This window comes from Oratosquilla oratoria, chromosome 1 (genome assembly GCF_046742065.1).
Source record: "Oratosquilla oratoria isolate Oo_2021 chromosome 1, ASM4674206v1, whole genome shotgun sequence".
Lineage (NCBI taxonomy): Eukaryota > Metazoa > Arthropoda > Malacostraca > Stomatopoda > Squillidae > Oratosquilla > Oratosquilla oratoria.
This window is the reverse complement of record NC_134777.1, coordinates 35,863,647-35,877,967: the sequence shown is the minus strand read 5'-3', so window position 1 is coordinate 35,877,967 and position 14,321 is coordinate 35,863,647. Positions and strand designations below refer to the sequence as shown.

At 38.5% G+C, this 14,321-nt stretch overlaps 1 protein-coding gene across 2 annotated transcripts in view; it reads right to left on the bottom strand.

Annotated features, from left to right (window-relative positions):
• Window positions 1-14,321, bottom strand: part of LOC143032870 (ubiquitin-conjugating enzyme E2 S) — a 33,375-nt gene that overhangs the window by 13,362 nt on the left and 5,692 nt on the right. The window lies entirely within an intron of this gene.

Sequence of the window (14,321 nt, the reverse complement as noted above, 5' to 3'; positions counted from 1 at the left end):
CACCTCCATCTTACACTGTACTTCTTACATCTTTTCACACAAGGAGAGCTAACAAACTTCCTACCCAAAGTAAAAAACACAATTTTACAGTTATCCATATGTGGATGACTTTACCATCATATCCCACCACAGCAACCATGTAACAGCTACCAAAAATAAATTAAAATACTTTGGCAAACTAGAGCTGTAACTGATTCAAAACAGAATGGCAACATCATCTCAAAAATCAGTGACATTGCTTCCTCCAGACAACCATGAATTAGAAACATTCAACAGCCAAACTGGCCAACCTCCGCCAGCCAGCACTTAACAACAACAACAAATCCTAGGCCCTACATTTGATATGCACATGTCCTTCCGTGCACACATCAACAGTCCAAAGTTTCTTCCCACAGATATGCGAGAACAATCAATCCATTACCCTATATCTCTCTTGCAGAAGAACTGTGCCCTCCATGAATCCAGCAACAACCTTTGGTTAAGGCCATAAATCACTTAGAGAAACTATTGTGTTGTCTGTGTATTACCAGTGTGGGGCATAGCAGTATGAAGTGTTCTGTGTCTTCTGTGTAGTGGTTACATTTGTGGCAGATTGAATCTATAGCCAGGCCTATTCTGTACAAAATTTTAGAAAGGTGTTCCCCAGTAAAATCCAATAAAAATTTGGGATAAGTGTTGTAAATGTGAAAAATATCACTTAACAATACACTTTGTATTGAATCTTTCATCTATATTTCTAGTACGGTAGTTTCTTCATACATGCATTTACTAAAGTTTTTTTTTTTCCCCTTACAAGGGAGGTAGCCAAAAAACAAAGGCAAATCCACTCCCACCCATTTCATCCCCACATACTCCACTCCCATTCACCCCTCTCCCTCCCTCCTATCATTGCTCCTCCTAGATGATGGGTCATCCCTGTATCTCACCCACTGCCCTGGGTCAGATGTAGTGTCACAAGATACAGCACATCCACAGCAAGGCCACTTCATTAAATCGGCAACCCCCCCCCCCATTTTCCGTCCCCTTGAGCAGAAAATGAGAAGACGGGGAGAAATACATTCAGGCTGGAACAATTTATTATTTCATACATACTCCCTCACCCCTCCCTTTCATACATCACACCATCATCCATACACAACCATTCTCCATTCACCCCTATCTTGTCTTCATCCATCCTTCCTCAACAGACATTCCCCTTTCCCAATACCCCTTTTACCCCCATCCATCCATCTTATCCTTGATCGCCCCCTCATGTTCACTCCTTCCACCTATGCCTTCCACTTCTTTTACTAATCTTTCTTCATTCATTCTTTCCATGTCTCCAAACCATCCCAATACTCATTCATCAGCCCCATCTCCCAACTTCCTTTCCACCCTGTTTTCCTCCTCACTTCTTCATTTCTCACTTTATCCAGCCTAGTATCCCCTATCATACTTCTCTGGCACCTCATCTCAAACATATTCAAACTCCTCCTCTTTTATGTTCTACGCTTCTGCCCCATACAGTGGTGTTGGCACAATCACTCCTTCACACAATCTCCTCTTAGCATCCATTCCCAAATGTCTATTTCTCACTACACTTTTTAATCCACCAAGGCATTTACTTACTTCTCTCAATATACATTCTACCTCCACCTCCACTCCTTCCTTTCCCACAACATTCACACCCAAGAATCTAAAACTATCCACTTCCTCCAGTCTCTCTCCCTTAATACTCACTTCCAGTCTACCGCCACTTTCTCCCCTTGTACATCTCATCACCTTACTTTTACCCACATTTACCTTCAACTTCCTTCTTTTGCACACTTTCCCACTCTATCACTAATTTCCTCAATCATCTGATCCTGCTACAAGCATAATGACGTCAGCAAACAACAACTGGCTTATCTCCCACTTTTCTTCATTTCCTTTAACCATCTCCAATCCCCGACCCATTACCCTTGCATTTACCTCTCGCATCACTCCATCCACATGTAAATTGAACAGCCATGGCGACATAACACATCCCTGATGAAGTCCCACCTTTACCTCAAACCACTCACTCTCTCCATTTCCGATTCTAACACAAACTTTACTACTCTCATAAAAACTATTGACTGCTCTTAACAGCTTTCCTCCTATCCCATATAGCTGCAATATCTCCCAGTGTTTTCCTGTCTACTCGTCATAAGTCTTTTCCACATCCATAAAGGCCCAAAAAACATCCTTCCTTTATCTAAACATTTCTCACATATCTGTCCTCCCACAAAAATCTGATCCACACAACCCTTACCTGTCCTAAACCTAAACTCTTCCTCACCAATTACTCCCTCTGTTCCTCTCCTAATCCTCTCAATCAAAACCCTCCTTTAAGCCTTCCCTGCCACACTTAATAAACTGATCCCTTTGAAATTACTACACTCACTTGTCCCCTTTTCTCTTGTAAAATGGATCTATACAGGCACTCCTCCAATCCTCTGGCACTCTACCCTCTCTTAAACAATCATTAAATAACCTCACCAACCAATCCACATCACTGTACCTTTTTTTTTTTTTTTTTAAGACATTCTGCATGATATCCGTGCAACCCTGGTGCCTTACTTGCTCTCATCTTAACAACTGCCTTCACCTTATCTTTCCTTATTTCTCCTCCATTTTACAAAGGCAAAGCATGCCGACAGGAGACCTTTTGATCCATATCTAGGTCGGATGCAAAAAAAAAAAAAAAAAAAAAAAATCATATTAATAATAAATTAAAACTATAATAATGTAAATAACAATTAAAACACATAAATAAATGCATTGGTATAGTTGAATAACAAACAAACAGGTAAATAGTAAATGATAATAAATTGACATATAACTAATAATAAATGAAAATCAGACAGACAAATTATAACAAAACAAAATAATTACAGCATCTTACTTAGGTATTTATCTAAATGATTCTTAAAGCTTTGAACTGAACTACATTGCACTACCTGTGCAGGAAGTTTATTCCATTCATTAACTACACGGTTGGCAAAGTTGTTTCTACCTACTTCCAAATTGAATCTATTTCCGGACAGTTTGAGACCATTGTTTCTTGTCTGATTCTCATTCAATGTGAAAATTTGGTCACTTTTGATGTTGTCAATTCCCTTTAAAATCTTAAAGACCTGTATCAAGTCACCTCTGAGTCTACGCTTTTTTAGGGAAAACAGATTCATGTGCTTAAGTCGATTTTCGTATGATTTATTTTTGATATTTGGAATCAGTTTTGTGGCTCGCCGTTGTACTTTTTCCAGTCTGTCAATGTCTTTAATGAGATTCGGTGACCATACGGAAACAGCATATTCCAAATGTGGACGAACTAACGATTTATATAGCTTGTTAATGAGTGATGGACTTTTGAAATCAAAAGATCGCACAATCAATCCCAGAATCTTATTTGCTTTCTCAGAGGCTGAAATACACTGCTTGGATGATTTGAGGTCGTTACTGATAATTACGCCGAGATCTTTTTCATTATCCACTTTTGTTAACGAATTTCCAAATAACTTGTAATCGTACTTACTGTTATTTTTACCTATGTGCATTACCTTGCATTTACTTGTGTTAAATTTCATTAGCCACTTTTCAGACCATTGCTGTAATTTATCTAAATCTTCTTGAATATCTAATTGGTTTGAGTGATCATTTGCCACTCCGCACAGTTTTGTATCATCAGCAAATTTGGAAACAGTAGATTTTAGTCCATGGTCTATATCATTTATATATACTATGAATAGAAGTGGCCCAAGAACGGAACCCTGAGGAACTCCACTTGCAACACTTTTCCATCCAGAAGTTTTTCCATTTAAAACAACTCTCTGTTTTCGACCTTTCAACCAATTACTAGTCCAACCTAATAGGCTACCACTTATTCCATGCAAAGCTAATTTAGTAAGTAGTCTTTCGTGTGGGACGGTATCAAAAGCTTTTGCAAAGTCTAGATATATTAAATCTATATTGTTTCTTTTGTCATAATTCGAGATAACTGTGTTGTAGAATTCGAGTAAGTTAGTCACGCAAGAACGTTTCCGTCTGAAACCATGTTGGCTATCATTTATCAAACGGTTACTTTCTAAATGATATTCGATAGCATCTCTGATGATAGTTTCCATTATTTTTCCTACGATCGAAGTCAAACTAATAGGCCTATAGTTATTTGGTTTCTTTTTGTCACCTTTTTTGAATATGGGAGTAACATTAGCTAGCTTCCATTCTCTTGGGACATCTCCGGATATGATGGATTTCTTGAAAATAATTTCTAATGGAACAACAATCTCATTTTTCATTTCCTTTAAGATTCTTGGATGCCAACCGTCAGGCCCTGGTGTTTTATTAACTTTGAGTTTGTCTATACACCTTTTAATTTTTTCTTTTGTTATATTTACCGTAGTGAGTAAGTTTACCCCAGACTTTTCACAGGTTTCAGTTTGGAATTCACTTTGAGGTGTTTCGTTTACGAATACCGAGCTAAAATAATTGTTTAAGAGATTACACATTCCTTCATTTGAATATTCAAGTTGACCGTCAGCAGATAATAGTGGACCAATGTGATTCCTAACAACCTTTTTATCTCTAATGTAACTATAGAATTCTTTGGGATTCTCTTTGGATTTCTCAGCGATGTTCATTTCGTATTGTCGTTTTCTTTTTCTTATTGTCTTTTTTAAATCTCTCTGTATTGATACATAACTTTCATAGTCATTAGATGCACCCGAGCACTTATATTTCTTATAAGCCTGTCTCTTTTTAGCAATACTTTTTTCAGTTTCTTTGTCGAGCCACTTTGGGCAAGCCTGATTTGGGGGACGTCTGTCCTTAAAAGGAATGTAAGTTTGAATCATCTTAGTGAGCGTATTTTGAAATATTTCCCACATCTGATCTACAGGCCTTTCGTTTAATTTTTCCTCCCAATCTGTAAGCTGAAGCTCCTGACGTAGTTCTATGAACTGAGCTTTACTGAAATCGGGTATTTTAGAAGCACAAGTATCTATTCTAAAATTGTTTAGGAGTTTGAATCTGACTAAGTTGTGATCGCTATTTGCAACAGATTCACCGACTTCTACATCAGTTACCATGCTTTCGCGGCTAGTGATCAATAAATCGAGTAAGTTTCCATATCTTGTGGGCTCTTTTACATGCTGAATTAAGTAATTGTCACCAAGAAAATCAATCAAGCGACTACCTATATGGCCATGTTCAAGGGTCATCCAATCAATGTCAGTAAAATTGAAATCACCCATTATCAATAAATCCCGGTTGCAGAAACTAGACAGTTCTTGAAATAACAGTTTGTCGTCTGCTAATGATAATGTCTTTGGCCTATATATTACACCTATATTCATTTTTTGTCCATTTGTTTGGGTTAACTCAACCCACAAACTGTCATATGCATCCTGTTTCACTTTCTCTAAAACACAAGCATGAACATTGTTTTTAACGTACAATAGAACACCCCCACCTTTCTTGTGGTTTCTATCCTGATGAAAGTGTTTAAATCCCGCAATATTATGTCTTATATTATCATTTTGTTTTTTATTTATGCCTTGCTCTATATCATTATTATTTGGTCCTTCATTGACATTCAATGCCTCATTAACATTTCTCCTATCAAAATTAACATTTCCCCCATCACGGACATCTGGTCGATTACGGTCATCCCATCTATTTTGTACATTTTGTTCCCCTACGTCACCGTGATTCACGCCGGCCTCCCGTCGTTCAGTGACATTATGTCCGGCATCCTCACTCATCACCCTCATTTTCTTAGCACTACCCACTGCAACTACTCACTATCCTCCTTCACGTTTATCAACTCCCTAAAATACTCTGCCCAACTTCCTCTTATTGCTCTCTTTCATTATCATCTCTCATATGTACCTTTTACCTTTTCTTCACTACTTCATTCATCTCCTCTTCCTCTCTTAATTTCCTTCCAAAATAGCTTTTTATTACTTTCAAAATTTTGTCATACTATTACCCCATTTCACATCTGCTCTTCTCTTTGCTTACTTTATCTTATGCTTTACTTCTCTTTTCTTTGTATCTCCCATGTGATTCTCTTGTCCTATTTTGTAACCAATCTGTGAATGCTTACATCTTAGTCTTCTACAACCTTCTTTGCTTCATCCCACCACTCACTACACTTCCTTCTATTTCCTCCTGTCCTTATTCCATACTATCTTTGCTCACCTTGTGACTCCCTCCTTGAACCACCCCCATTCCTCCTCCACTACTAGTTCTACTCTATCCTTCACTCCCTCCCACTCCTCTCTCAGCTTCTTGTACTCCTTTTCTTTCTCATTTAAGCAATTTACTTTAAGCACCTCCCTAATTTTCCTCTATCTCCACTCTCAACTTTATATCAAAAAATTATCTGATATTCTCCCATCCTCTCCCCTTAGAACATATACATCCTTAACTCTTCCTATTATTCTCCTGGTTACCACTATATAGTCCATTAAAGCCCTATCTACCACCCTTCCATCCACCACCCTCTCCCATGTGTATTTATGTTTGACTTTCTTCCTAAACAATGTACTTGCTATCATCAACTCTCTTTCTAGACACATCTCCACCATCAACTGCCCACAATAATTTTTTCTTGGAACTCCACTTTCCAACCACTTCAACTATTGGTTCAGTTCCTACCCTACTCTAGCATTAAGGTCTCCCAATACTACTACATTGACATTTCTCCCTAATCACACTATGCACTCATTTAAATCTAAAAAAAAAAATCCCTTTCCCCTACACTCTTCTCACTACCAGGCCTATATGCACATACAAAAACCCATATCTCCCCTCCCAGTTTCACCTTCATCCGCATTCACCTTGAAGAAACCTCCTTCCACTCCACAAACTTACTAGTATAGCCACCCCTTCTCTCCCTCATCCTCTCTTCATTCCTGACACCCTCCCAACTACACTACCAAAATCAAACTCACCCCTCCCTTCAACTTTGTTTCACTCAATGTCAACACATCCATCTTTCTTCTCACATACTGCCTATCTCTTCCCATTTACTCTCATCTGTGCCACATCCACACACATTAAGGGAGCGTTGCCAATGATCATTCGAAAAATTCAGGTACATGAGCGAATTTTAGGCAAACATTTCAAAAGAATCTTTATGATGGTGGCAACACTCATACAGTTATACAACTGTATTTTGTTTCTATTTTGTATACAGCATAAAATATATAACATATTGGCAACCTCTGGCAACCCCATTGCATAAAAACATTCTGTATATTGAAATAGCATCAACATTTCTATAGCTATTTCGTTTTTTGCTACAGAATTGTGTTTATGGAGATATTTGGCAACTCCCACCAGCATACCCCACAAAGACAGTGGACAAGACATTGGTACTCTTGAAAAGGTCAAAGGTGCCGTTGCTCCTGTCGCTCTTACCGTACACAACAATTTTGATTCTTCACCCTGTATTGTTGCTGCGATCATGGAAAAATTAACAAGAAACAAGAGAGTGAAGCAGCAGAATAAAGAGAAGGCCCGTGAGTGCCTGAAATAGAAACAAAAAAGGAAAAAGAAAGAAGAGAAAACCAGCAAAGCTGCATCCAGCACTCCACAAGCATTTACTAGCCATGCCCACCTGACACCTCCTCCACCTATGCCACACCACTCACCCTCACCTCACACCTCATTAGCAAAGAGGAGGAAATTGGAGATTTGCTATACATCGCAACCATCAAACAAATGGTTGCAAAAAATGGTCGCAAAAATTTAAATCCCATCCTGTAAAGTTTATGCTCTTTCTGTTGTAATATCTTCAGTTGCTCTTTATGGATTTTTGTCATTTTTGTTTAATTTGAAAGAAAACATCATGCTCTTTATGTTCTACAGTAAAAAATAAAAGAAATTTGAATTAAAAAAAATTATTTATGAAACCTGAATTTTGCAGCATTTTTTAATTATTCAGATAAACAAAAAAAAAAAATCAGAGGTATTAGTTTGAAAAAATTTATTCAATAAGATTTGTCCCCCAGACTCTAAGCTATCATTTCATACCAAGCTGAATGATGTGGAAAGATTTTCCATTAAGTAATTAGAGCTTCACTAGATTGGAAAAAAGCAAATATAGTACCTATATATAAAGGGGGAAATAAAGAAGACTCTAACAACTATAGGCCAGTCTCTCTAACAAGTACAATAGCAAAAATTTGTGAAAGAATTGTCAAAAATAGATGGGTAAAATATTTAGAAAAAAACAATGTGCTAAATCCAAGACAATTTGGATTCAGACAGGGACGATCATGCGTCACCAATTTAATATGTTTCTATTCAAGGCTAATAGATATAATACAAGAAAGAGATGGATGGGCTGATTGTGCATTTCTAGACCTAAAAAAAGCTTTTGACAAAGTACCACATAAGAAGTTGCTTAAGAAATTAGAAAATGAAGGAGGAATACAGGGCAAACTGCTAAATTGGATGGAAGACTTTTTGCAAGAAAGAAAAATGAGAGTAGTGATAAGAGACCAACACTCAAAATGGGATGAAGTAATAAGCGGTGTTCCACAAGGAACAGTTCTGGCCCCAATAATGTTTGCTATATATATTAATGATATGGATGAAGGAATTGAAAGCTATATGAGCTTCTTTGCAGATGATGCAAAACTATTGAAAAAAGTGAACACGGAAGAAGATTGTGAATCACTACAGAGAGATCTAAATAAAGTACAGGAATGGAGTAGGAAGTGGGAGATGGAGTTCAATACAAAGAAGTGTAGTATAATGGAATTTGGAAAAAGTAAAAACAGAATAACAGGATCATATAAATTGGGAGAAGGAATAAAAAAAGTAGAAAATGAAAAAGACCTGGGAGTCATTGTTATGAATAATATGTCAATTGAGAAACATATAAATAAGATTTTTGGAGAAACCTATAATTTAATAAGAACAATCAAAGTTGCATTTACATACCTGGATGAAGAAATGGTGAAGAAAATTCTAATCACCCTGATAAGACCAAGATTGGAATATGCAGCAACGATATGGTCACCAAGTACAAAAAAATGTATAAAAAAACTTGAAAGAATACAAAGAGCAATTACAAAATTGGCACCTACACTCTCAAAACTATCATATGAAGAGAGACTAGAAAAACTTGAACTACAGACACTAGAGCAAAGAAGAGAGAGAGGAGATTTGATAGCTATTTACAGAATCATGAAAGGCATAGAAATTACTGATAGAGAGAATCTGATAAAATGGGATGACAGAAATACAAGAGGACATGGAAAGAAAATCAAGAAAGACAGCTATAGAAGAGACCTGAAAAAGAACAGCTTTCCTCACAGAGTAATAGACAGTTGGAACAAGTTAGATGAGAAAGTGGTGTGTGCAAAAACAATACATTAATTCAAAAATAGTTTAGATAAAACGAGATATGAAAACGGGACACCACGAGCATAGCTCCCCTTCCCGTAAAATACAACTAGGTACAACTAGGTAAATACATATATATATATATACACACACACACACATACATATACCAAAGGCTTTTTCCCCCTACACGGGGGGTAGCCAAAAAGAAAAAGGCATAGAAACCACTCCCACCCATTCCATTTCCTATATATTCCACTCCCCTCCACCCTCCTTCTCTCTTATCTTGGCACCTCCTGGATGACGGGTCATCCCTGCATCCTGTCCACTGCCCTGGATCAGAAACAGTGTTGCAAGACACAGCACATCAGCTGGTATTATACATATAGATACCCCATCTGGAGTATTGGCTGCATGTTTTGTGGGGTTAAAAGTTGCTCAGTAGCATGCAGCTGATACTTTTGGGTCTATATGGTGCACCCCTATGGAACAGAGCCAAACATGATTTTGTCTGTGGTACAGGAAGTCTCCATTCATAGTGAAATAATGACACTTTATTATACTACAACTGTCCCTCCACTCTTGTTACTGTCCTGTACCACTTCTCTGAATATTCATTTTCTCATTTTGGCAAACCCTGTGGTGGGGGAACAGAATACTGCCACCAAGTCTTCACTTGAGTGGTATGAAGCGACAAAATGGGATGGGGATAGGACTAGGCATCCTTCTCCCTGTAACCCCAAAGGGTACATTCCTAAAAAAAAAAGTATTGGCATAAGAGGGTCTGGGAGTTTTCTAATCAGAACCCTAAGGTTTAGGTCTTTTAATGTGTGTGGCTGCAGTACAAGGGAAAAGATAGGCAGTATGTTTGTGAGAAGAAAGATGGATGTGTTGGCTTTGAGTGAAACTAAGTTGAAGGGGAGGGGCAAGTTTGAGTTTGGGAGTGTAGTTGGGAGGATCTCAGGAGTGAAGAGAGGATGAGGGAGAGAAGGGGTGGCTATACTAGTAAGTGAATAAATAGGTAGGCTTGTGGTGGAGTGGAAGGTTTCTTCAAGGTTAATGTGGATAAAGGTGAAATTGGGAAGGGAGATGTGGGTTTTTGTAGGTGCATATGGGCCTGGTAGTGTGAAGAGTGTAGAGGAACGGGAGCTTTTTTTGATAGATTTAAATGAGAGCATAGAGGGATTTGGGAGAAAAGTCAATGTAGTGGTATTGGGAGACCTTAATGCTAGGGTAGGAAATGAACCAACACAGTGGTTGGTAAGTGTGGAGTTCTAGGAAAAAATCAGAGTCCTGAGTTGATCATAGCAAATACAGTGTTTAGGAAGAAATTCAAATATTAGTATACATGGAAGAGGGTGGTGAATGGAAGGATAGTAGAGTGATAATGGACTATATAGTGGTAACCATGTGTATAGTAGGAGTTAAGGATGTACATGTTCTTAGGTCAGAGAGTTGGAGAATATCTGATCATTTTTTGGTGGAAAGTTGAGTGGAGGATATATGGAGAAACAGGAAAAGGACAGAAGATAGGGAGGGGCTTAAAGTGAACTGCTTAGATGAGAAAGAAAAGGAGTACAAAAAGAAGCTGAGAGAGGAGTGGGAGGAAGTGAAGGATAGAATAGAACTAGGAGTGGGGGAGGAATGAGGATGGATCATGGAGAGAGTCACAAGGTGAGCAAAGATGGTGAGGAACAAGGAAGACAGGAGGAAATAGAAGGAAGAGTAGTGAGAGGTAGGATGAGGAAGCAAAGAAGGGTGTAGAAGAGAAGAAATGAGCTTTCACAGATTGGTTACAAATTAGGATGTGAGAATCAAATGAGAGGTACAAAGAAAAGAGAAGTAAAACATAAGATAAAGGAGGCAAAGAGGAGAGTAGAAGTGAAATGGGGGTAAGAGTACAACAGAAAAATTGTAAAGTAATAAAAAAGAGGTTTTGGAAAGAAATTATGAGAAGAAAAGGTAAAAGGTGTAGTATTTTAGGGAGTTGCTAAATGTGAAAGAGGATAGGGAGGAAAAAGTAGTTGTGATGGGAAGCATTAAAAAATTTAGTGATGGATGAGGAAAATGGAGAAATAAGGAACTATGAGGTGAAGGCAGTTGGTAAGATGATGCGAGCAGGTAAGGCACCTGGGTTGGATGGGTGTCATGCAAAATATCTAAAAAAAAAAAAGAAGGTACAGTGATGGTGGACTGGCTGGTGAGGTTATCTAATGTTTGTTTAAGAGAGGACTGGAGGACTGTATAGTTCCACTTTACAAGGGAAAAGGGGACAAGTGTGAGTGTAGTAGTTTCAGAGGGATCAGTTTGTTGTGTAGTTGGGAAGGTTTAGGGAAGGGTCTTCATTGAGAGGATTAGGAGAACAAAGGGAGTAATTGGTGAGGAACAGTGTGGGTTTAGGGCAGGTAGGGGTTGCAAGCATCAGATTTTCGTGGTTGTTTTTTTTTTTCTTTCTTTTTTTTTCTTTGCGGGGAGAGCCTTATGGACAGGGTAGACAGGAAGACACTGTGGGAGGTATTGCAGATATATGGGATAGGAGGAAAGCTGTTAAGAGCAGTCAAGAGTTTATGAGAAGTAGAGCTTGCATTAGAATCAGAAATGGAGAGAGAGGTTTGAGGTAAAGGTGGGACTGTGGTGGCATGTGTTACGCCACATTGGCTATTCAATTTATACATGGATGGGGTGGTGCGTGAGGTAAAGCAAGGGTAGTGGGTTGGGGATTGGAGATGGTTAAAGAAAATAGAGAAAAGTAGGAGATAAACCAGTTGTTGTTTGCTGACAACACTGCTTGTAGCAGGTTCAGAGGAGGGATTCAGGAAGTTAGTAACTGTTGGGGAAGGTGTGTAAAAGAAGGAAGTTGTACATAAGTATGGGTAAAAGTAAGGTGATGAGATGTACAAAGGGAAAAAGTGGCAGAAGACTGGACGTGAGTATTAAGGGAAAGAGACTGGAGGAAGTGGATAGCTTTAGATTCTTGGGTGCAAATATGGCAGGAAAGGGAGGAGTGGAGGTGGAGGTAGAATGTTGATTGAGAAAAGCAGGTAAATGCTTTGTGGGATTAAAGAATGTAATGAGAAATAGACATTTGGGAATGGATGTTAAGAGGAGATTGTATGAAGGAGTGATTGGGCCAAAAGCACTGTATGGGGCAGAAACATGGAACATAAGAGAGGAAGAGAGGAGTTTGAATGTGTTTGAAATGAGGTGCCTGAGAAGTAAGATAGGGGTTACTGGGCTGGACAGAGTGAGAAATGGGGTGAGGAGGAGAACAGGGTTGGAAAGGAAATTGGGAGATAAGGTTGATGAAAGAGTATTGGGATGGTTTGGACATATGAAAAGAATGGGTGAAGAAAGATGGGTAAAAGAGGTATGGAAGGCAGAGTTAGAAGGAGTGAACATGAGGGAGCAACCAAAGATGAGATGGATCGATAGGGTAAAAGGGGCAGAGGAAAATAGGGAAATGTCTGTTGAAGGAATGGAGAAGACAGATGATAGCAGTGAATGGAGAGTGGTTGTGTATGGATGATGCTGTAAAACATGGAAGTGAGTGGGTGGGGGATGTGGGGTGAGGGTGTGTGTGAAATATAAATTGATGGTGATTGAACGCATGTCTCCCTGTCTTCTCCATTTCTGCAGAGGGGACGGAAAGGGGGGTCGCCAATTTAATTAAGCAGCCTTGCTATGGATGTGTTGTGTCTTGTGACACTGCTTCTGACCAGGGCAGTGGGCAAGATGCAGGGATGACCCATCATCCGGGAGCAGCCAAGATAAAAGGGAGGGAAGGGGGTGGATGGGAGTGGAATATGTGAGGATGGAATGGGTGGGAGTGGTTTTATATGCCTTTGTTTTTGGCTACCTCCCTTGTACGGGGGAAAAAGCCTTTGGTATATGTATGTTTTATATGCCTTTGTTTTTGGCTACCTCCCTTGTACGGGGGAAAAAGCCTTTGGTATATGTATGTTTTATATGCCTTTGTTTTTGGCTACCTCCCTTGTACGGGGGAAAAAGCCTTTGGTATATGTATATGTGTATGTATGTATTATTACTATATATATATATGTATATATATATATATATATGTATATATATATATATATATATATATATATATATATATATATAATTCATACATATACATTCATATATTATATACATGCATATTATAAATATACATATATATATATATATATATATATATATATATATATATATATATATGAAGATGGAAAAAGAAGTCAAGGGTCTAGTTACGAGTTCCTGAGTTTATTCCTGACCGGTTTCGCTCAGGAACTCAGAACTAGACCCGTGACTTCTTTTTCCACCTTCATCAACTTGTCACAATGTACCAACATATATATATATATATATAATTCATACATATACATTCATATATTATATACATGCATATTATATATTATATACAGTAGCCGCGAAAAGTTTGGGCGCAAAATTATAGGCGCCCCAACTTTTCCCTAAACTCAAAACATGCGAAAAATACAACTTTCCACCCAAACTTTTCGCTATTTTTCAATGCTAGCGTTTGTACCCGTATTTAGCCGAGACAATACACACTATTTGGCAACTCTGTTTAGGCGCACTCGATGTCACATGGAGTCAGTTTCTAAACATCTCTCACGGAGAGTAGTCTTTTTTTTGCGGTGGTCTCTGTTTTTGTGCCTTGATATCTCCGTAATGGGAAGTGGTAAAGAGCTGGAAATAAACACAGTTGTTACAATCATAACCCTCTATAAGGAGGGTTATAAGTGTAAAGATATTGCTACTCGTGTGGGAATTGGAGTGCGTCAAGTGCAAAAGTGGACCAAGAAATTTCGAGACGAAGGAAGTGACATCATTCGTACTCCAAAGCATCGCTCTGGTCGGCCAAGGAAGATATCAAATCGTACTTCTACGGTTCTAACTGCCTCCTAATAACCGTAGGAGGCAGTTAGAACCGTAGAAGTA